At 38.1% G+C, this 24,139-nt stretch overlaps 1 protein-coding gene and 1 pseudogene across 1 annotated transcript in view; both read left to right on the top strand.

Moving 5' to 3' along the window:
- Liprin-beta (liprin-beta 1) overlaps nt 1-24,139 on the top strand; it is a 622,086-nt gene that overhangs the window by 82,237 nt on the left and 515,710 nt on the right. The gene's annotated exons all lie outside the window — the stretch shown is intronic.
- LOC148955026 (uncharacterized) lies at nt 12,015-12,785 on the top strand (annotated as a pseudogene).

The raw sequence follows: 24,139 nt of genomic DNA, 5'->3' as shown, positions 1-24,139 counted from the left end.
CTTTCAGTTCGTTACCACGAACTGTTTGATTTAGGCTTAAAAATCATTGGCTCCATGTCTGGAAAGCTGGTCGCTGATTTTGTATTTCGACGAAAACAACAGGCAGTTCAAATTACTACAAAGCAGAATACAGGTGGAGAGTGGAAAAGACTTGATCCCACTCTCCTTTTTGAGAGTTAATCACGCTAGCAAAGAGGATCAATCTCACGGAATCTGAGTAATTTCAATACGAACTGTGTTCCTGCCCGCATCACTTTTTGACAGTTCTTGCATGCTCCGGTCTCCGAACAAGCCAGAGTTTGCCAAGCCTATAAGACAGGCTTGCCATCTTGAGGAGCGCTCTACTCCCGTTCTCAAGGGCATTTGTTATATCATCGGCAGCGGAGCTCTTCTGCACAGAATTTTATGGGCCAAAAATGAACGATACTCCGAAATCCTTGACCATTATGGTACTTACATGACCCAAAATTATCCCTCTGCTACTATTGTGTTTAATAGCTACGATGGTGGAGCTACCATAAAGAATATGGCAGTCGAAGAGAAGTCGTATAATCGGCCGTTAGATCTTCTTCACAGCAGATATGCAGCTGAAGGTAAAAAGGGATGAGTTCTTGTCCTGAAAGAAAAACCAAGCCAGGTTTATCTGCGCGTTGGTTGTTTATCTCCGATCAAAGGGATTCGCTTTGCTCCAGGCACCAGGTGGTGCAGATGTTGCAATTGTACAAGCTGCTGTTGATTCTTCTGGTTCAAGCTGCTTCTGGTTCTACTGTGTTATCGTGGTGACCTATCAACCAAGAAACTATTCTTGCCCCGAATATGGAATATTCACATATTGAAAGAGAAGGTAGGCCAAGAGACATGCTATCTGATTCTTTTTGCATTTTAGGCTGTGACTCTACTTCACGGATCTACAGTGTGGGAAAAGGCCTTGCTCTGAAGAAGCTAATGGCAGATGCTGATTTTCGTGCATCAGCTGCAGTTTTCATGCTGAAGTCAGTTTCGAAGGATGAAGTAAGGGTTGCTGGGGAATACGCTGCTCAGCAAAAGGGGGAAATCTGAAAGACTTTGCAGGTTTAATTTCGCTACAATCGACCGGGCCATAAAATCAAAGACCTTTTGTACAGGGCCTTTGATTTTATTTCGCTACAAGAACCTCCTCCCCCCTCTTTGCAGGGAGATATTTTGATCACGATCCCTCTTTGAAGTTTGGGCTCTTTGTATGCAAGGGCTACTCAGAAAGTAACTTATCTTTAGAAATTGGAGCCAACGCTTTCAATTTATTGTTGATTTTTCTTTATTTTTCTCGGCCACCTCATATGGAATGGGGGGGGGAGGGGTGGCTGCAGAAGTTTTGGATGGGGCTCATTTACTTGGGAATTGAGGGTTCTAGTGCCCCTTTTCTATATCCAGTTTGATAAAATGGTGTGAAATAACTCAGGAACGGTAAGAGTATTAAACAAAACTTTCATGGAATGTTGAAGGGAATGTTAAAATAAATCAAAAACATTATTTAAATCTAGGTTGTCAAAAGAATGTGTGTAAAGAACGGCTAGGATATTAAGTTTGAACTTCCAGGGATTGTTGAGAGGGATTTTTAAGTCAATCAAAAGTCATCATGTGCATATAGGTTGTCAGGATGACAATTTTTCACATCGCACCTAGAAAACGTTCACATCAAAGTCACAAATAAGAGAGTTGAATGAGAGATAGAGATATTCATAGATGGAAATATAAAATAAGCGATATTCCGTCTCTTATTCCATTTTAATTAAATGTATGTATGTATGTATGTATGTATATATAAATTTATTGCCCATCATAAATGTAAAATACAACACAGATGGAGTATAAAGAAAGAAAATGGAAAGAAACAAATAAATTCTGACAAATACAAACAGAACCAAAACAAGGAAGAACAGACAAAAAAAGAAAAAAATACAAATAAGGGCAATTATATGTAAGAACGAAACATATTATCAAAGACGGACAATTTCAGAGGTGCTTTCAGCAATAATCTGTCTCCGATATCTCTCATTTCTTTCCTGCACCGCGGACACTGGACTCGCAACTCCATACCGCAAGGATAGTGAGCTGTTATTAGTCCAGAGAGGCAGCCTTAGCAAATATTTTGCTTACTTGTAGAAACACTTCCGTATATGCCTAATATCTGAAGCAGTAAGAAGAGACCAAAATGGTGCAAGGGCAAGTAGATGCAGAACAACAAATGCATTATAAACGCTAGCTAAGATATGGCGGTTAAATTTAAGCTTTAACGCAACTAGTAAATCATACACATTCCTAGCATTTCTGGCAAAAAAAAATCTTTCAAAAAATGACGCGTGGTGCGAAGATTTGACCCAATCGGTACACCAAGATACGTCAGTGTATCTTGTGATTTAATAACATGTTCACCTAACTGAACATTTGTCAGGCAATCTGAACGGTGATTGAACACCAGGAACTCAGTCTTACTCTTATTAAATCGAAGACCAATACGTTTATACTCCCTATCGAAAATTCCAAAATTTTCCTCAATTCCAAAGGCTGTTTCTACTAATATCAAGGATGTCATCAGCATAGTTAGCTAGCGAAACAGCAATACGATTAAATATACATGCGGTTAGAACGTTCTGTTGTGGCACAATGACCGTATTATTAAACAGGGGGGTGGGGGGAGAACTAACAGTGTCCTGTCTAAAACCCTTTTTTTACTGGAATTGAAGGAGTGAGTTTCCATCGTACCAGGTGAGATGGTAACCTTAACTCTGGCATTTAGCTTTTATACATATCATGTATTGATTTGATGACAGAAATATTAACTCCACGCTTATAAGCAGTCAATAAGATATGTGAATGTATACCCGTGTCAAAAGCTCTAGGTACGTCTAACCCGGCAAAATATAGTACCTCATTATTTTCATGAGCATATAGAAGTAAATTAGCAATTAAATGGTGAGCATGGTCACAGCCTGCTCCTTTCTTGAAGCCGAACTGGTTATCCGATGTATAACACTTATCAGATATCTCGTCAATAAGTACTAACTCAAAAACTTTCCATAAAACCGGTGACACTGTAATTGGTCTAAAAGAAGAACATTGGTCGTTGGGCGTTCCCCTTTTTAATACCGGGGCTATTACTTCAGTATTGAACAGATTAGGAGCTATACCACAAAAGGATATCATCTGAAAGAGTAAGATCAAATGCTCGATGAGGAGAGGGGACTCACATCTTAGATGCTTTGCACAGAGGCCATCAACACCATGAGAAGTTTTTTTTGTAGCTTAGAAATGCACTCAGTAACCGCAGATCCTGTAACAATAAAACTGATCTCATCAATTGATTGACCTAACCAACCATCAAGCTCCCTTTCATATTGGTTTGACAATGATGGATCAGGCTCAGAAAATTCACTTTCAAAGTAACCATACCACTGGTCACTGGTAATTTTAAAAGCATTATAGGCTTTTAAATTATCTCTTTTGAGCAGTTTCCATACGAAAATAGGTTCACTTGTGGCTTTACTTGATGGTTCAGCTACTGATTTAGCCTGATGTTGCCTAAGTGCTTTCACAAAATGTCGCTTTGCTTTCAGACGAATTTCATTTTCCAAACCTTGCCTTGGCATACCACACTCCTTCCAGACATGAAACCAGAATTTCAATTTAGCACAAGAATCAACGAAGTCAGGGTTACCTGACCAACCATGTTTCTCAGTTCCAGGACGTACTCTTCGTATGGGTAAACTAGCACGCTCGGCACAGCGTAGAGCGTGAACGATCTCTGCACAGTAAATATTCAACAATATTTGCTTCTCTGCAAAGGTTAATAGCTTTTTTTGGGGAAAGTAGATGAAACGGCACTTTGATCTTTTTCGAAATAGAATCACTAACAGCCCAGAACATAAACATATCTGCACGAGCCCAGTCAGTGGTTTAATGCCATTTAATATCATTGTCTGGACTTGCACCACTCGGTGCAATAAGTTGAGCAGGCAATATATTACTAATAGGCATATGGTCTGAGATTTGGCAAGTGGAGATAAGTGAGGATCCTGAGTCTGGTTTTACATTCGTGGAACACATGAAAAAGTCCAGAGAAGAAGTACTGCCAGAGTTATGGATATATGAGAAACATTGGGTATTCTCGACCGCCAAGAGCTGAGGGCACGTACTATTCAGAATATTTGCACGAATGCTACTGTCGTTAACAAGGTTACAGTTCATATCACCAGCAAGGATTACTGCTAGGTTTTGCACTTCACAATCAGACACGAAGGAACTGACTAGGCGGCATGCTTGATCAAATTGTCTGTCTGATGTAGCATTACGGCAATCGGTGGGTAAATAGACTGAAACCACCACATAATTCTGAATTTTGACTGCCGTAAAATAGTCGCAGTTTTGAAAGTGTTCGGGCGAGGCGAAACTTCTAGCAAGAATAGCAGTACCTCCACTGGGCAGACCAACCCCAGAGTGTATAGTGGCATGGCTTATTACAGCAGTCGAAGCAGTCTTGCTCAACAAACATAGACTGTCGGCAGTGAGAAGGTGCTCTTGTAGACAGAGAACGTCATTCGTGTCGCATAAAGTTTTGATTATGGGTAATTTCACTGAGACGCCTCCATTAATATTCCAAGATATAACGCGTAGATCAGTGCTCATTTTAGGGGATTCACAAGTTTCTGTGCAACAGGACATTTGTAGCTATAACAAGGATGGTCAGCTTGCTTGCACAGCACACATTTCATGTTTTTTGACAGGGGGTTTCCAGCTTGTTCGAATGTCCTGTCTGCGCACAGTGCGAACAGTGATTAAGAGCTTTACAGTGCAGGGCAATATGTCCGTTAGCTTAGCAGTTGTAGCAGCGAGGAGGAAGAAAAAGAAATTTATCAATGCGGATTCGCTCGTACTCGATTATCACTGACGAGGAAATGGCTGCTAATAAGTCTTCTTGCCGGGAGAACCGAAGCTTGTCGGACCTAGTTTTGCCGATACGGGAAACTTCGGCACAGTTAGTTATCAAGTTCTGCAACTGACCGTCAGTAACTCTGTCAGGAATGAAACGGGCAATTCCATAATACACTGGAACTTTTAGGTGTAGGCTTAGCGTTTGGTCCTTAGATTTAAAAGCATCAGCTACAGCAGTAGCTTCATTTTTATCACTTACGACGAGGTGCCAAGTATCTTTTCCCAGTCTAAGCTCAGTTATCGCCGACATCGAGTCACCACACAAGTTATCAATAAAAGTTTTGCGGTCCTGGGGGTCATTCAGCGTTTTAGGTGGATTCTTTAATATAACGGCAAAAGAGGGTTTGGATGATTGTGTGGGGGCTTGAGACACAGAAGGTAGCGGGTTACGCTTCGACAGGACGTAATTATCGAATTTGACGCATAGTTCGTTAACTTTACGAGTAAGTGTAGCACTTGATTCCCCTGCCAAAACTGGTACTTCGACAGGCTCGTACATCACGAAACCGGGTAGGGGTATTTGCTTTTCATCACACTTTTCAAAAATTTTAAGCATTTCCAGACAGTCATCTGCAGCTTTCTGTCGGTCACTTGGGCGATTCGTGCAGTTTGCAAAATTCCACAATATTTTCTTTGCTTCCATTAACGAATCAGTGCTAAAAAAAGTCCGCACCAGTTTTCGCAATATCGGCGTGAACATTCCCCACAGCCCGGGCACGGTATAAAAAGTTCAAGACTGGAGACCATACAAGCTGCTGGCTCCACATTGTATGTAGCAAACAAACATACAACAGGTATCTCACTTAGTCAGAAAGAAGGTTGAATAGCCGCACAGAGATCACCGGGAGCAACGGAAGCGTCGAGACCTGCTCACCTGTCCCCGGCAATTTAAGGCTAATTAAAACCGGCAGGTACCCATACGGCGCTTCCGGCAGGTTCTCTCCCCTCTTCTGCTTGGTTAATATGAGGGAATATAAGGTTTTTATTAATTGGGCGGTCGTATAAACATCAGCTTGGACTTGTTTGATTTGAAATTGGAAGTTATAGTGCCCTATTTAAGAGCCAAAGTGATTTAAAGCCCCCCTCCCTTCACGCTCACCATTTACCTTAACACCTCCAATCAAAATTTGGAGATAACAATTTTATTCATAGTAGTTTAAGGTTTCGAAAATTATGTCTGTGAGAAATACACCCCTCCCCCCATATAGCTCTTAGGGAAAGCGTTGTAAGTTGTACACTTCGGGCATATAAGGTTCTTATAAAAAGGGTGGTCGTATATGCTTTGGAGAGGACACATTGGATTGGTAATCATAAGTTCTAGTGCCCTTTTTAAGAGTCAAAGTGATCAAAGCAAAGCTACCCCCCCCACGCACACACAAACACGTCGTGTTTACCTGAGATGCATCGAATAGATATTTTAAGACTATCCTTTTGTTCAAACATCTATTGGCATCATAATTTTGTTTTTTAGAGTATTGTTTACTATTGAGACGACTAAAACCCAAGCTTTCTAAAAGCCAGAGTATAATTTGTATTTTACTGAAAAAAAAATATAATGAATTTACTGAAAAAATCTGCATTGTCATTTTAATATACAAGTACTGATATTTATTCCTTATACTTAATTTATTTTTGATTTCTTAAAGTTAGAAAAGTGAAAACATTTAAAAGGATTTTTTTCCAGTAAAGTACAAATTATATTCTGGCTTTCAGAAGGCTTGGGGTTTAAAACCCTACTGATATAAATTTTGCTCGTTTTGATTTTGACTCTTATTTATTTTAACTTCTGTTTGTTTTGGGTTTCATTTTTTTTCTGGGGGGAAACGGGATTTCAAAACATCTTCCCATACATAATTTGTCCTCTGAAGTCGATTCTGATATTTGTAGTGCTCTATCTATTTTTGCTTTAGAAATATTTAAAAAGCTTCTTAAGTAGAATTTTAGAAATTTTTGAGTTTTGGGGAGGGGGATTTCAAGTCACTACGGTGTGTTTGATTTCCATTACACCCATCGCTTGCAAGAGGCATCAGAAATTGTTGTGAAGATGCTGGTTTTAATTGGCTGTTGCCCGAATGAGGCTAGTATTATGAAGAAAATGTTATATGCCTTGACCTTGGATGTTTTGAAAAGATCTCTAGACAATCATTTCCAATACATACAGGCAACAGATTACAGAGAAGCCTCTTACGAAACTGTTGAGGCTAAAATTAATTCAATGGTCCGTTCTTAAAGCAGCCAGTTGATATTGGTGTTCTTATGCATATAAGCTTGGCAATCCTTCACTTAGCCAGGGACAGATGAAACAGCAGTGGAGAAGGGGATTTTAATTGGTTGGCTAGCTGAGGAGAAAAAAACGAAAAAAAAAGATGCTTTCGGTGCAGAATACCGTGATTGCAGCCAATTATCTTGTTTTTCAATCCAATGAATTTTTCTCGTTATTCAAGCTAAGGGACATTTAAATTCCTATGTAGGGGTATTGGACAAGGCAGTTCTAATAGTGCACTTTCTTTTTTTATCTGACTCTCGTTTTAGGAGTTATGGGCAATTTTATTTTTTACTATGGGACGTGATCATCTCTTACTAGGTTGCCACCTATTGCTACAACCTGGATTGCAGTCAGGAAAAAGCGTATGGCGTTTTTAGTTGAAATAGAAGGAAATGATCATCAGTATGGCACTATATCCCAAACGAGTAATTTTTCAAAAGATTTGTATCATCTTAACTTTTAGTTATTATATGCCGTGATTTGTTCTTTACTAGGTTTCATCTTAATCCAATCAAACGTAAATAGTTCTTATTTATAATGTACTATGATCCTTTATGTAATTCTTTTAATTTAATTTTAATATATTTTTTTCTTTATTATAAACCTCATTAATAAAATATTTAAATATTCTTGTTTTTCAAGCCAACATATTTTATTTCTTGTTTAAGCCAAGTGACATTTAGTGCCCTATATAGGAGGTATTGGTCAAGGGAGTTCTAATAATGTATTTCTGGTTTTGATCTGACTCTATTTTGAGGAGTTATGGGCTATTTCATTTTCTACGATGGGACATGATCGTCTCTTACTAGGTTGCTAGCTACTACTGCAACCCAGATTTAGCAACTCAACACATCCCTATACACCTTCCAGTTGTTATTGACTAGAGTTCGTACTTTACTGTAAATTGTTCTTCTAATGATCGTATTTTGAGAAAATTCAGGGAAAAAGAGTAAACCTTATCTAAGGTTAAACAAATATCCCTTCCATAAGAACCTTAAATACCCTCTAGGTACAACTTAAAACCCTTGCCCCTAATCTCAGGGATTTGTTTCAATCCCAAAAGCCTTTTTGTATGATATTTAGACTATTTTGAATAGAATGGCTATCTCAAAATTCCTATTAGATGCATTTCGAGACAATACGATGTGTGTGTGTGGGCGGGATAGATGTCTTCTGATCACTATGACTCTTAAAAAGAGCACTAGAGCGTCTGATTACCAATCCAAAAAGCCCCCTCCAAGTTTTATATGACCATGCTTTCTATAAAAACCTCAAATGCCCCTAGGGCATAACTTACAACCCTTGCCCTGAAGGCTGGGGGGATTTGTTTGTTATACTCAATGACACTATTTCAGGACCTTTCAAATACATTGAACAAAAGGGCTATCTCAAAGTGTTTGGGGAAATGAGGGGTGGGGGGGGGGGGTCACTTTCACCTAATAAGAAAGGCACTAGCCATCTCAATTTCCAATCGAATGAGCCCTTTGTTGAAGCTTCTGCGACAAAACTTTCCATAAAAATCTTATATGCCCCAAGGGAATAACTTATGGCCGTTGTCCTGAGGGTTATGGGGGGGGGGGGGTTGTCATTCTCAAAGACATAATTTTAAGACCTTTCAACCACGTTGAACAAAACGGCCATATCACAATGTTGATCACAAATGTTTGGGGAAATGATGGGCATAGGCGAGGGGTGATTCTCCTTCCGATTACTTTCGACCATTAAAAAGGTCAATAGCCCTCTCAATTTCCATTCGAAAGAGTTCTTTTTGAAGTTTTTACGAGAACACTTTCTATAAGTACCTTATATTCCCCCAAGGCATAACTTACAACCTTAGCCCTGAGGACTGGGGGGTTGTCATACTCAAAGACATAGTTTAGAGACCCTTCAACTATGGTCAACAAAATTGCTATATCAAAATGTTGATCGGAAGTGTTTGGGGAAATGATGGGCGTGGGGGAGCCTTCACCCACCAATCGCTTTTGACTATTAATAAGGGCAGTAACCCTATCAATTCCAAATTGCATGAACCCTTTTTGAAGTTTCTACGACAACACTTTCTATAAGAATATTAACTGCCCCCGGAGCATAGCTTACAACCTTTGCTATGAGGACTGTGGGGGGTTTGTCATCCTCAAAGACATAATTTCCGGACCTTCAACTACATTGAACAAAATTGCTATCTCAAAACTTGGATTGAATGTGTTCTTAGAGATGCTAGGCATAAGAGGTGGGTTAGGTACCCTCCAATTACTTTCAACTATTAGAAAGGGCACTAGCCTTTTTAATTTCCTATCGAATGAACGCTTTTTTGTAGTTTCTACGACAACACTTTCTATAAAAGCTTTATATGCCCCCAGGGCATAGTTTGCAACCCTTACCCTGTGGGTTGTGGGGGGGGGGGCATCCTCAAAGACCTAATTTGCAGAATTTTAAACTATGTTGAACAAAAGGCCTATCACAACATTTTGAGTGGATGTATGTCGGGAAATAGGGGGCGCGAGAGGGGGGTGTGTTGCCATTCAATCACTTTGGACTTTTAAAAAACGAGCCCTTTTTGAAGTTTTTTTTACAGTAAAGATCGATATATTTCATCATAACTCGTGTCAGTCAAGAAGATCCCATGTAGCAGTTATTAATAGAAATTTTGTTTAGACTTTAAATAGGCAAACGTATAAGAATGGCCTACGACAGGAATTAAACCGGTGACCTTCAGAGTAAAATTCCAGCACGCTATCCACTGCACCACGCAGGCTTTAAATGACACAATTTTAAAGCTGTTTATGTTATATTTAAATGATCCAGGTTGTAGCGGTATCTAGCAACCTAATAAGAAAGAATCGTGTCTTAAAAGGTCATTGCTTATACTTATAAGAAAAGGAATTTGGTAATTATGTTTTTCTAACAACGTTTCAAACTACTAAGTTTCAAACTTTTGTTTTCTTTCTTAAGGTTTTTTGAACTTTTGTAATCCCTTGTTAAAATACATACAAATATTTTTGCAACTACCAGTTTTTAGTTATTTGTGCAATTTAATGTCTTTTCATACTAGGGTATATTAAAATATACTTGATTATTTCCGTAAGTCCGATTTCTAACAACAATTTCTACTGAGCTTCAATTTTTATTTTTAAGGCTTTTGAATTGTCGTAAGCCCTTGTCAAAATATATACAAATGATTTTACAATTATCAAATAGTTCGTGGTAACGAACTGTAAGTAAGGAGCGACCCGGCTCAATAGTAACCGAAACTCTAAAAAACGGAATTTTGATACCAATAGATGCATCAAAATAATCAGATTTTAATGCTGATTTCAAATATATGAGTTTCATCAAGTTTAGTCCTACCCATCAAAAGTTACGCGCCTGAGAAAATTTGGCTGATTTAAAAAAATGGGGGAAGGACCCCCTGAAAGTTATAGAACCTTAATGAAAATCACACCATCATATTCAGCGTATAACAGAACCCTGCTGTAGAGGTTCCAAGCATCTATCTACAAAAATGTGGAATTTTGCATTTTTGCCAGTAGAAAGATCACGGATGCGTGTTTATTTGTTTTTTTGTTTTTTTCCCCCAGGGGTGATCGTATCGACCCAGTGATCCTAGAATATCGTGGGAGGGCTCATTCGAATGGAAATTAAAAGTTCTAGTGCCCTTTTTAAGTGACCAAAAAAGTGGGGTTATGTGGGAGGATCTTTCCACGAAGGAAGTTTTCATGGGGAAAGGGACATTGCTATGAAGGGGACGCTGCATTTCCCAGCATTATTAAAGAAAAAGATCAAAAATTAAATAAAAAAAAAGTTTTTCTAACTGAAAGTAAGGAGCAACATCAAAACTTAAAACAAACACAAATTATTACGCATATGATTGGGTCCCCCCCCCCCTAGTCCGTACTTCGCTCTTTAAGCCAAAGAGTTTTTAGTACTTTCATAATAGATATTTATTATAATTAACTGCCTTTTTGATTAAGAGGTCATTTTAAAACAGATCAAAACAAAAAGTACACCATTGGAACCGCCTTGTCCGAAACCCCTATAAAGGAAACTTACTGCCCTTTGGCTTGAATAACAAAGAAAATATATTGGCTTGAAAATCAAGATTACAATTAAAGACGATAATTGGAATAATAAACTATGGTATACATGGGACTTAGGTGCTTGATTGTTTGAGGTTCGTCTCTTACTATTTCAAAGAAGAAAAAGCCTATGTTTTTTTCTGCTTGTAATGTGGTTTATTTTGTTAACTATAAAACCCATTCTCTATAAGGGTTTTTAGTCTCCAAGATTTACTCCAAGTTTGAACATTAATTCCTAAATATTTCTCCAGACACGGTTTAATCTATCAGATAATCATGGTTGCAGCTCTAGCTGCAACCTAGTAAAAGGTGAACCCCAGCCCATAGTAACCAAAATTTTAAAAAGTGTTTTAAATTAGAAAAAAACACGTCTACAAATGTTGTTATTCTAAAAGAAAAAATCCCGAGCAGCATACGTACACCCTTTTCATTTCATATTTAAAAGACATCATTACCAAATTATTTTGTTAAAGGCTCACGCAATGTCTTTTTAAGACATGGAAAAAAAGATGAAAATTTTATAAGTTCAGATCAGAATTCTAAAGCTATCATGTAAACTGCAAAAATATTTATGGTGTCCAAGCAGGAATTTTAATGTTTTAATTCTAACTAGAAAAATATCTAAAATTTTAAAATTAGTTTGTGTTTTTGTTTGATAAAATCAGCTCGATACGTGATTAAGCTTACAAGTTTGACCCTCAAAGATGAATTCAATGAATGAACATGTTTTTGATCATACAATTATTTTTGCAAATGAAACAAATCAGTTTAATCGGTTTCTAACAGACTGTACTGAAAGTGAGCTATCGAATACAAATATCTCACCAGTAGACATTTTTGATGAAAATTCAGCCACAAAGAAGCTGACTCACCAGCTTAAGAAACTACCAGACAAAAAAGAAGAGTACGCAGCAAATCAGAAGAATGTGACATCTTTCCAAAATGACAGGAAACGATCTACATGCAATAATCTTAAGAATACTCTTGCCATGCACATGAGAAACCACACCGGTGAAAAGCCATTCAATTGTGACGTATGTAAACAAAGTTTTAGTCGAAAGGATACTCTTGCCATACACATGAGAAACCATACCAGTGAAAAACCATTCAATTGTGATGTATGCAAGCAAAGTTTTAGTCGCAAGGATACTCTTGCAATGCACACGAGAACCCACACCGGTGAAAAGCCATTCAATTGTGAAGTATGCAAGCAAAGTTTTAGTCGCAAGGATACTCTTGTCATACATATGAGAACCCATACTGGTGAAAAGCCATTCATGTGTGACGTATGCGAGCGGAGTTTTAATGTCAAGAAATATCTTGTCATACATATGAGAACCCACACGGGTGAAAAGCCATTCGAGTGCCATACATGTAATAAGACCTTTTCTCAAACTAGTAATTTCAATAAACATGTGAGGATCCACACTAGGGAGTAGCCGTTCAAGTGTGACGTATGCAAGATCATTATATAGAGGATGATGTACTTTAGATAATTTATATAAAGAACTAAACTCTAGTACATTTACTTATAGTTGTGGTAAAGAATGAACTGTAGCTCATAGTAATTAATTCAATTCTGAGAAGAATGATTTACATAAAGGATCGATATAGCTCATAAGTAACACCATAAGTGGTGTTAATCAAGTAACCGGGTTGTAGCGGTAGCTAGCAACTTAGTAAGAGATTTACAGTAAAGAAAGAACTTTAGCCAATAGTGATTGAAATAAGATTTTAGTTTCATCTTTGATAAGACTGCAATAGGAAAAGACATTAAATTGCTTAAAGAGCAAAAAACGGGTAACTGTAAAATATTTGTATATATTTTAACAAGGGATTACAACAATTCAAAAACATTAAAAAAGAAAACCAAAAGCTCGAACTTAGTAGAAAATCGGTGTTAGAAATCAGACTTACTTCAATAATTAAATATCTTTGAAAAGACAACAGTATGAAAAGACATATTAGTATGAAAAACTTATTTAGAGGTAGACCCTAAAAACAGAAATTTACAAGTGTTATAAATAATAATTCGTCGGAGCAAACAGAAGTTTTGGTCCCACCACCTAAAAACTAACAAATCTAAAGCCTAGACCATCATACAAGACTAGACCAATAATGGCAGTTAAAGCAAAGGGTATTGGTATTAAATTCCCAATGCGTGAAAATCAACAACCTAGACCGTCATGTAAGACTAGACCAATAAGGGCAGCTAAGGCAAAGGGAATTAACAAATTGTCTAAAGTAATGAAATCCGGGTTACAGTGATAGCTAGCAACCTAGTAAGAGACGATTACGCCCCATAGTAAAAACTAAAATAACCCATCACTTCTAAATATAGAGTCAGTTCAAAACGAGAAGTACAATACTTGAACGGCCTTGTCCAAAATAAGGCCGTTCAAATATTGTACTTCTCGTTTTGAACTGACTCTATATTTAGAAGTGATGGGTTATTTTAGTTTTTACTATGGGGCGTAATCGTCTCTTACTAGGTTGCTAGCTATCACTGTAACCCGGATTTCATATTGAAAACTAGAGAAAATAGAAAATAGGCCGTTCAAAATAGAGAAAACTTCCGATCTCTTGGCTTGAACAACAAGGAAATTATATTGGCTTGAAACTCAAGAAAAGTGGCTATAAGAACGATATTCTGCATATAGGGGAGGGTGGGGATGGTTGGTCACATTTTTGTTCTAATAGAAAGTTTAGCCAAAGTATGAAGGCTAGAAGAATGATTTTGACATAGAAAGATGCAGCATTCATTGTTCTAGCTTCTTTGATTTTTTTAGATTTATGCGTCCATTATTTTTTTCCACCAACATTTTAACAGGTCAGGTCAAAAGTGACCAATGTGCCCCTGGGGTGGGCAGGTTGGTCATGCACATGGGGTAGGCTGGTCAAAAAATGAGTCTTCTGTGTTTTACTTCCGAGACCTGACACAATTACTGTGGTAGTCTTGTTTTATTTACAAGGTGTATATTTTGCTTCAAATACAATTTTTTCAACTTCAATTATCAACTGTTCAGCTTCAAGTAAAAGAAAACTGAAAAAGATATAACTTATTCAACTGAGTACTCCCCAAGACAAACGTCAAACACTAGTGCCTTCACAGCTCGTTCAGTCCCTCCAGAGGTCGTGGGAACTGGGACCTTCAAAACAATATCACTTTGAGGGACCAGGGCCTCGTCAATTACTTCTGGGAAAACAAATTTCTATGTGAGAGATTTCCTACAAAGGAAGGTGACAACATATCCCTTGCTCGTTTCTTCCTTCACGTCACCTGCAAAGTATTTTTTTTCTTCTTCTTGCCAAAAAATGACACTAGAACAAAACCAGCCACATTGATTTTGTCCATTTTTTGTTGGAATGTCATCCATATCAGCATCAAGATCCAAGTCATTGCCCAAGACCATTTCTCTTTCACTATCAGAGCTTGCATCCGCTTCGGCGAAAAGTGCCCTTCTGTATTTTTTTTGCTTGATATACTGGTGCTTGGCTGTAACAACTTCTGTCTAGCGGCTGCAGTCAATGGCTTGTGTGGGGTGGGAAGGTTAGTATGATAATGTGGTACTTTTTTATAAGCTCAAGTGACTTAATGGTAATATGACTGGCATGATTGTTGTTCATTAGAAGCAGTATCATTTAAGATCAATAGTTACCAAAGAGTGTTTTGAACTCAAATCCTTGTTACCTTAAGGACGAGTCCATTTCCACTTGACCGTGGCGACTTCCAATTTAAGTTTACTGTTCAGTTTAAGAAGTAATAAAATCCAGGTTGCAGTGGTAGTCTGCAACCTAGTATCAAACTGTTCAAGATGAGTAAGAGTTCAACAGTAAGATACAATCTGACTCAACAGTAACCAAAACTATAATGAAACTGAATTTTGATGCCAATAGATACATCAAAAGAATTCAATTTTTATGCTGATTTTAAGTATATAAGTTTCGTCAAGTTTAGTCTTACCCTTCAAAAGTTTCGAGCCTAAGAATATTGACCTCATTTTCAAAAAAAGGGAGAAACACACCCTAAAAGTCATAGACTCTTAATGAAAATTATGTATTTTTGTTGGAGTTTATATTGTTTGGTTATTATCGTTCAACTCCTTTTGTATTATTTTAAAATTCTAATTGCTCTAGTTTTATATTAAAAAAAAAAAAAAGAAATTGAAGCATAGTACATTATGGAATTATTATCAATAATTGCTATGGGCTTAAGTTTATTCTTTACTTTAATTCTTATTATATAAGACTTGTTAAAAATAATGTATGACGTAATAACCAGATGTAACAACTATCATGGTTGCAGGGGTAGTGGCAACCTAGTAAAGGACGAACCACGGCCCTTAGTAAAGTTTTTAGTTACTATGTCATGGTTTGTTCTTTACTTGGTTTCAGCTATCTCTACAACTATGATACCGATGACCGATGAAATTTCTGTAATCCCCAGTTTTAATGAACTAAGTCGAGCTTTTATGTAATGACGTCAGATGCTACTGGGGTTTGTTTTATGCTATAAAATCAAAAACAGGAGCCGGGAAAAAGGCTTTTTTGTTCTTTGAAAGAGTAAGAGACGAACCTCAAACAATAAAGTAGCTAACTAAGTCCAATGTATGATGAACTATATCGAACTATATAGTCCAATATGATGAACTATATCGTTTATGTAAGCAATTCTTGGTTTGATCTGATCTGTTATTTTTCTGATCTGATCTGTGCTCGGTCTGATATGATCTGTCCTTTGTTTGATGTGAAATTACAAACAGGAAAAACCACTAGCTTTTTCTTAATCGGAATAGTGAGAGATGACGTGGCTACAACTTGTGATTATGACGACATTGATCAATCTTTAACATGAAATATGCAGTTTTTCGTAGAAAATTGGTTCTATTTTAAAATAGTTTGTTTTAATTACAAAAGGTTACAAAGGAGCCGAAAAAAGTCTTAGGTTTTTTTGTTCTTTGAAAGAGTAAGAGACAAACCTCAAACAATCAAGTAGCTAACTAAGTCCAATGTATGCAAATTTTTGTTACTACAATGATCGTCTTCTAATGTAATTTACTATGAACAATATGATGAACTATATCGTTTATGTAAGTAATTCTTTTTCTGATCTGATCTGTTATCGGTCTGATCTGATCTATTCTTGGTCTGATCTGATCTGACTTTGTTTGATGTGAAATTACAAACAGAAAAAAAGCCACTAGCTTTTCCTTAATTGGAATAGTAAGAGAGGACGTGGCTACAACTTGTGATTATGACGCCATTGATCAATCTTTAACATGAAATATGCAGTTTTTCATAAAAATTGATTCTATTTTAAAATAACTTGTTTTAATTATAAAAGGTTTATAACCCTTTAATTTCCTTCAAAATGAGCCACTGAACAACTCTCTACGATGTTCTAGTGCTAAGCTATCTGTGGAAAAGAAAAAAAAGATGCCGTTTGGGCAGAATGCTTTAGTAGACACATTTCTTGATCTTCAGGCCAGTATATTTCCCTTGATGTTCAAGCTAAGGGACAGAAAGTTTCTTACATAGGGGTTTTGGACATGGTCTAGTGGTTAGGATAGCTGGCTCTCATCCAGTTGGCTCGAGAACGATTTCTGGTATGGTAAATTCTTATTTATTATGATTTCTTAACGAACATAATTAAAATAATTATGTATATGATGATTCCGGTTTGTTGCCAGTCATTAAGCAACAGTTTGTTGCTTAATGTAAATTTGCATGGGTAAAATTAAACTTGATGAAACTTATATATTTAAAATCAGCATACAAATCCAATGTTTTTGATGTATCTATTGGTATCAAAATCCCATTTTTCCGAGTTTTGGTTACTGTTGAGACAGTTCGTTACCACGAACTCTTTGAAACTCAGATAGATTAAGTTTAAAGCAATATCTTTTAAATTGAAAATTTAAAAAAGAAACTTGTTTTAGTTACATCCTAGCTAAAATAATGAAGATAATATGAATGGACCGTAGGATTCAGTTCCTTTGGGCTTGAGTTCGCTCTTTACTATAAGTTTTTTCGAAAATAGGGCCAATTTTCTCGGGCTCATAACTTTTGATGAGTATAACTAAACTTGATGAAATTTACTTGTATAAAATCAGCATAAAAATCAAATTCTTTTGATGTATCTTTTGACGTATCTTTTGAAATACTTTTTCAACTGACAGCAAAAAATGATAACTTCATTTAATTATAAAAACAAACGATAGGGCTAAATGAGTTTCGATTTTTATTCTTCTTTAACTTCCACTTCCATTTTGTTTCATTTTGTTGCCTTTGACACAAGTGGTTCAGGTATGTCCCAGAATGTATTTGGGACAAATGTAAGAGAGACGAAATGGTGCCGGGGTCCAACTTGATTCGTAGGGGTCTCTTAATGTGCTTCAGCAGAGAAAACTGCCACTGCTGAGGCACTCGAGTGAGAATGGGACATCAATACTGCCATGAACCCGGGGAGGGTCTGGAACAACAAATTCCTGTCGCCGTCCTTACAAACCTCTGAAAAAGAACCAAAACCGCACAGGTTCTAGCTTGGTGTTTTTTTTATGTAATCATCAACATACGGAATCATTCCAAACTCGGTGTTGAGAAATTCTTCATCTAAAAATCTACTGTACACCAAAGCAATAGAAGGAATTGTACCAGCAATGGCAAGCTGATTTGAGCTTATTCAGAAAAGGTCGCTGGCATTGATTTGTGATTAGTTGCAAACACAGCTTTAATAGAACTTGACCGATTTAAACTGAATATTGTTAAAAATAATTGTCTTTGAAGTTTTGCAGGCTGTCAAAAACATCTGCTTTGATGATATTTGACATTATTTCCACCAAGCAGGTTTTCACCTTATTAAGAAGTAATTGAACTCGTACGTTTTCACCCTCAAACTCTATACTAAGTCGGTTCACCACTGGTAAAGTGTAACCAAGGAACATATAATGCAATTTAATATCATCGCTAATAGGTGCGTTGTAAAAAGCATTTGCTAATGGTATATTATCTGCAAGATAAGATTGAAAACAAAGGGCAAGTCCCCCCATTGCTCTAGAAGACGTTGAGCCACACTCTTCATCGCTAGCCATCTCGTTTCGCTAGGGTAAATCAGACAGCACTCACCTACATCAAGAAATGCTTGGAACTGTCCAAGTTCAATTTTCTGTTTGGGCACAACGTAATAAAGTTCCATATATCATGACTGAACCGCACAACACACAGGTCTACGACATCACAAGCAGCAGCTGAGCAAAGGACAAACGAATGGCAAATGCAACCGATAGTTGCAAGCTGTGGAAGGTCATACATCAAATGCTTTGCCGAGCCATTTTTGGTTCCTAACATGACACTCGTATAGTCAGAAGAAATGCCAACAATGTTTGTCAGTGGTATTTTTTTTACTGAATTCATCTAAAAATAAGTTCTTCCACCGTTTAGCTGTTGCAAAAGAAACAACTGGTATAAAAAAAACTAATCGAATTGTTTCTGCTCTTCCAGAGAATGATAGCGAACGGTTATTACAAAAAATGTTGTTGTTGTTCTGTCTGGCGATTCATTAACGATGATTGAGAACTTGGTCAATTTTAATACTGTAACTAACTCGTCTTCACCTGTCTTTTCAATATCAAAATTTTTTTAATGCAGTTGTCTTTGTCTTTGCTAAGGCCACAAGATTGAGAGTCGGTGAGTCTTTCGCATATTTCCTTAGAATCTGAGGAAGAGGTTCATAACAGATATGGAAAAAGTTTCCTTGGCAGCTCATGTTGCTAGGGCTAGCTCAAGTTAGGTTCATTGGTCTTTGTACAGCTCATTTTTCTGGATCATTTCTCTAACGGCAGATGTGTCATCAAATGAACTGTGTCTCTTTTTGGCTTAGACTGCACGCCAGTGACTTGATTTAGGGCTTCTACTTGCGTGGCGTATCATGGTCGCTCTGCTCTCCTTTAAAACCTTTGAACAGTACTTACAGCAGGCTTTGCTTGGATCTTAGGTATCTTTTGATATCCATTCGTTTAAACGGGGATCTTTGAGCCACTTACTGGAAAAAGTATGAGTATTTTGTTTTTATTATTGGATTGATTAGAAAGCTTTGTCATTTTTATTTTCTTATGTCTTTTTTTCTCTGAGCGCTTTATTTAATTCTTCGCTTTCATTGCAACTGGTGTCCTTATCATTGTTTCTTGCTTTAACAGTCAGTGGTAATTTGTTCCTTGGAGGTGCCTTAAATGATTCATCTGGTTTTTCAGAAGAGTTAGTATCATTAAAACTATAAATATTCAAATCACTTTCTGGTCCAGAAATTTCCTTGATTATCTAATTTAACTACATCACAACCTGGGTTTTAATGATGGTAGTAGAGATGCCATAATATCTCCGGTACCCACACCATATATGGGCATAGAACCACGTGGTTTATGGACTTTGTCAGTGAGAATGAAAAAACAGGAGTTTTCTCACTTGAAAAACCATGAATTTTCTCGCATTTATGTCTGTTTTTATGGTTTTTGTCAGTGAGAATTTGAAAAAAAGGAACTTTCTCACATTTTTGTATGTTCTTATGGTTTTTGTCAGTGAGAATTTGAAAAAACTGGATGTTTTATGGTTTTTGTCAGTGAGAATTTGAAAAATAGGAACTTTCTCACTTGGAAAACCATAAATCACATGGTGCTGTCACGAGTCAGAACACCTGTGCTGTCGACCTCAATTCACCTATCGTAAATCAATAATTCCCCTTAGAAACAACAAATTAATTTTCCGTTTCTTGACAGATCAATCAATCAATGACATCATCTGTCAGACTTTAAAAATTTTCGCCCTAGAAACATTTCTCCAGGAATAGATCAAAGTCATTAATGTCTTTGCCTCGGGAACAGTTCTACTGGTCGAACTCAAACGGATATTAATAACCCCATGCCATGGAAACAATTAGGCAAGAAAAATCTTAGCGATGAATTGTTTTAGCGCACGAGAAGGTTTCCTATTAATTTGAAATGCGTTAGCACAGAGATGCCAATAACATAGGAACACGCTGAATTTGAGTTTAGGGATTATTTGGGCGAAACAGTTTTAGACATGTTATGTAACTATTTCGGCGAAACAGATAGAGACATTTTAAAAGAAGATTTTTGAAGAGATTTTAGAAGAGAATTTAAAGGTGAAACTCTGTGGTCGTTATAATACACAAGTTTCATTTGAACAGTGTTGTGAGGTCCTCTAACCCAACCCCAAAGGGTTCCAACCCCGAAGGAAGCCCCCGGTCCTCAAAGGCACCCCAAGCTCCCAAAGGCCCTCCACCGGTCCCCAAATGTCCCCCACCGGTCCCCAACTGCCCCTCCGGACCCCCCAAGGCCCACCCTGTGGCCCAAAGGCCCACCCTGTGCCCCAAAGGTCCACCTCCGGTCCCCAAAGGCCCATCGAGCTCCCAAAGGACCAACGGGGTCCCATAGGCCCTCCACCGGTCCCCAACTTCCCCTCCGGACCCCCAAAGGCCCTCCTTGTGCTCCAAAGGCCCTCCCTGTGCCCCCAAAGGCCCTCCTCCGGTCCCCAAAGGCCCATCGAGCTCCCAAAAGGACCAACGGGATCCCAAAGGCCCTCCACCGGTCCCCAACTGCCCCTCCGGCCCCCCAACGGCCCTCCCCTGGGCCACAAAGGTCCCCCGGGCACCCAAAGGACCCACGGGTGCCCAAAGGCCCTCCACCGGGCTCCAAATGTCCCCCAGGCACCCAAAGGCCCTCCCTGTGCCCCAAAGGTCCACCCAGACCCCCAATCGCCATCCCCGGGCCCCCCACCGGCCCAGCGAGCTCCCACAGGACCAATGGGGTCCCAAAGGCCCTCCACCGGTCCCCAACTGTGCCCCCGGCCCCCAAAGGCCCTCCCTGTGCCCAAAGGCCCTACCTGTGCCCCAAAGGCCCTCCCCCGGCCCCCCAAGGTCCCCCGGACCAGAGAAGCGCCGCCGGGATAACACACACACACACACACACACACACACACACACACACACACACACACACACACACACACACACACACACACACACACACACACACACACACACACACACACACACACACACACACACACACACACACACACACACACACACACACACACACACACACACACACACACACACACACACACACACACACACACACACACACACACACACACACACACACACACACACACACACACACACACACACACACACACACACACACACACACACACACACACACACACACACACACACACACACACACACACACACACACACACACACACACACACACACACACACACACACACACACACACACACACACACACACACACACACACACACACACACATACACACATACACACACACATAAAAACACACAAACAGAAACACAGAAACACATATACAAAACAACACAACCACAACCCACGAAAAACACACAGACACACACACAACAAGACAAACAAAACCACACACACACACACACACATAGGTGAGTGTTGTCTGAAACCTATGATTTTGGATATGTAATTTGCTATTTCTGACTTTTCATAACCGGATTTCTTAGTCTTTCGTAGGTGTGTGGTGTCTGAAACCTATGATTTGGGATGTATGGGTTGCTATTTTTTGACTTTTCTGAGCTGGATTTCTTAGCCATTCGTAGGTGTGTGTTGAGTGAAACCTATGATTTGGGATGGTTAATTTGCTATTTTTGACTTTTCTGAGCTAGATTTCTTAGTATTTCGATGGTGAATGCTGTCTGAAACTTATGATTTGGGAGGTATAGTTTGCTTTTTGGACTTTTAAGAGCTAGGATTCTTAGTCACTCATAGGTGTGTGTTGTCTGAAACTTCGAGTTTGGGATGAGTAGTTGGGTATTTCAGACTTTTCTGAGCTAAGGTTTCTTAGTATTTCGTAGGTGAATGCTGTCTGAAACTTATGATTTGGGATATGTAAATTACTATTTCGGGCTTTTCTGAGTTAGATTTCTTAGTCTTTCATAGGCGCGTGATGTCTGAAACCTATGATTTGGACAATGTATTTTCCTTTTCTGACTTTTCATAACCGGATGTCATAGTCTTTCGTAGGTGTGTGGTGTCTGAAACCTCTGATTTAGGATGTGTGGTATGCTATTTTTTTACTCTACTGAGCAGGATTTCTTCGCCCTTCAAAGGTGTGTGTTGTCAGAAACCTATGATTTGTTGTGGTTGCTTTGCTATTTTTGACTTTTCTGAGCTAGATTTATTAGACGTTCACAGGTGTGTCCTTTCAGAAAATTATGATTTGGGAGGTCGTTTGCTTTTTGGACTTTTCATAGCTAGGATTCTTAGTCACTCATAGGTGTTTGTTGTCTGAAACTTTGAGTTTGGGATGAGTGGTTGGCTACTTCAGACTTTTCTGAGCTAAGGTTTCTTAGTATTTCGTAGGTGAATGCTGTCTGAAACTTATGATTTGGGATATGTAAATTACTATTTCGGGCTTTTCTGAGTTGGATTTCTTAGTCTTTCATAGGTGTGTGATGTCTTAAACATATGATTTTGGATGTGTAGTTTTCTATTTTAGACTTTTCTGAGATATTTTTATTATACTTTAATAGGTATTTGTTGTCAGAAAATTATTATTTGGGATGTGTAGTTTGCTATTTCAGTATTTTCTGATATATAGTTTTATATTATTTCTTAGGTGAATGGTGTCTGAAACATATATTTTGGAATGTGTAGTTTGCTATTTTTGACTTTTCTGAGCTAGGTTTCTTAGTCTTTCGTTGGTGTGTGTTGACTGAAACCTATGATTTGGGATACGTAGTTTGTCATTTTTGACTTTTCTGAGCTGGATTTATTAGCCTTTCATAGGTGTGTGTTGACTGAAACCTATGATTGGGATGAGTGGTTTGCGATTTTTGTCTTTTATGAGCTAGATTTATTAGCCGTTCATATGTGTGTGTTGTCTTAAACTTATGATTTGGGATGTGTAGTTTGCTATTTGAACTTTTCAGAGCTATGATTATTAGTCCGTCATAGGCGTTTGTTGTCTGAAACTTCGAGTTTAGGATGAGTAGTTTCGCTATTTCAGGCTTTTCTGATCTAAGGTTTATTATTCTTTAATAGGTGAATGATTTCTGAAAAAAATTATTTTTGATATTTAAATTAATATTTAGGGCTTTTCTGAGTGGGATTTCTTAGTCTTTCATAGGTGTGTGTTGTCTGAAACCTATGATTTGGGATGGATGGATTGCTACTTTTGACTTTTCTGAGCTGGATTTCTTAGCCTTTCATAGGTGTTTGTTGTCTGAAACCTATATCGTGGGATGACTAGTTTGCTCTTTTTGACTTTTCTGAGCTAGGCTTCTTAGCCGTTCTTAGGTGAGTGGTGTCTGAAACCTAGGATTTGGGATATGTAAATTACTATTTCGGGCTTTTCTAAGCTAGATTTCTTAGTCTTTCATAGGTATGTGTTGTCTGAAACCTATGATTTGGGATGTGTGGGTTGCTATTTTTTGACTTTTCCGAGCTGGATTTCTTAGCCGTTCATAGGTGAGTGCTGTCTGAAACTTGTAATTTGAGATGGTTAATTTGCTATTTCCGGCATTTATTAGCTAGGTTTCATAGCCTTTCATAGGTGTGTGTTGTCAGAAAATTACGATTTGGGATGTGTAGTTTGCTATTTGAACTTTTCAGAGCTAGGATTCTTAGTCCATCATTGGTGTTTGTTGTCTGAAACCAATAGTTTGGGATGTCTAGTTTGCTATTTCAGGCTTGTTCATTTTGAATTTCTGTCATGAAATGCAAGAGTTGGAAAATTAGGGTCTTAGTCCACCAGCTCAG

Source organism: Artemia sp. Qi Xiang Cuo, chromosome 2 (genome assembly GCF_049724085.1).
Source record: "Artemia sp. Qi Xiang Cuo chromosome 2, ASM4972408v1, whole genome shotgun sequence".
NCBI classification, from domain to species: Eukaryota; Metazoa; Arthropoda; class Branchiopoda; order Anostraca; family Artemiidae; genus Artemia; species Artemia sp. Qi Xiang Cuo.
Note: the sequence above shows the minus strand (reverse complement) of the source record. Positions and strands in the feature narration are given on the sequence as shown.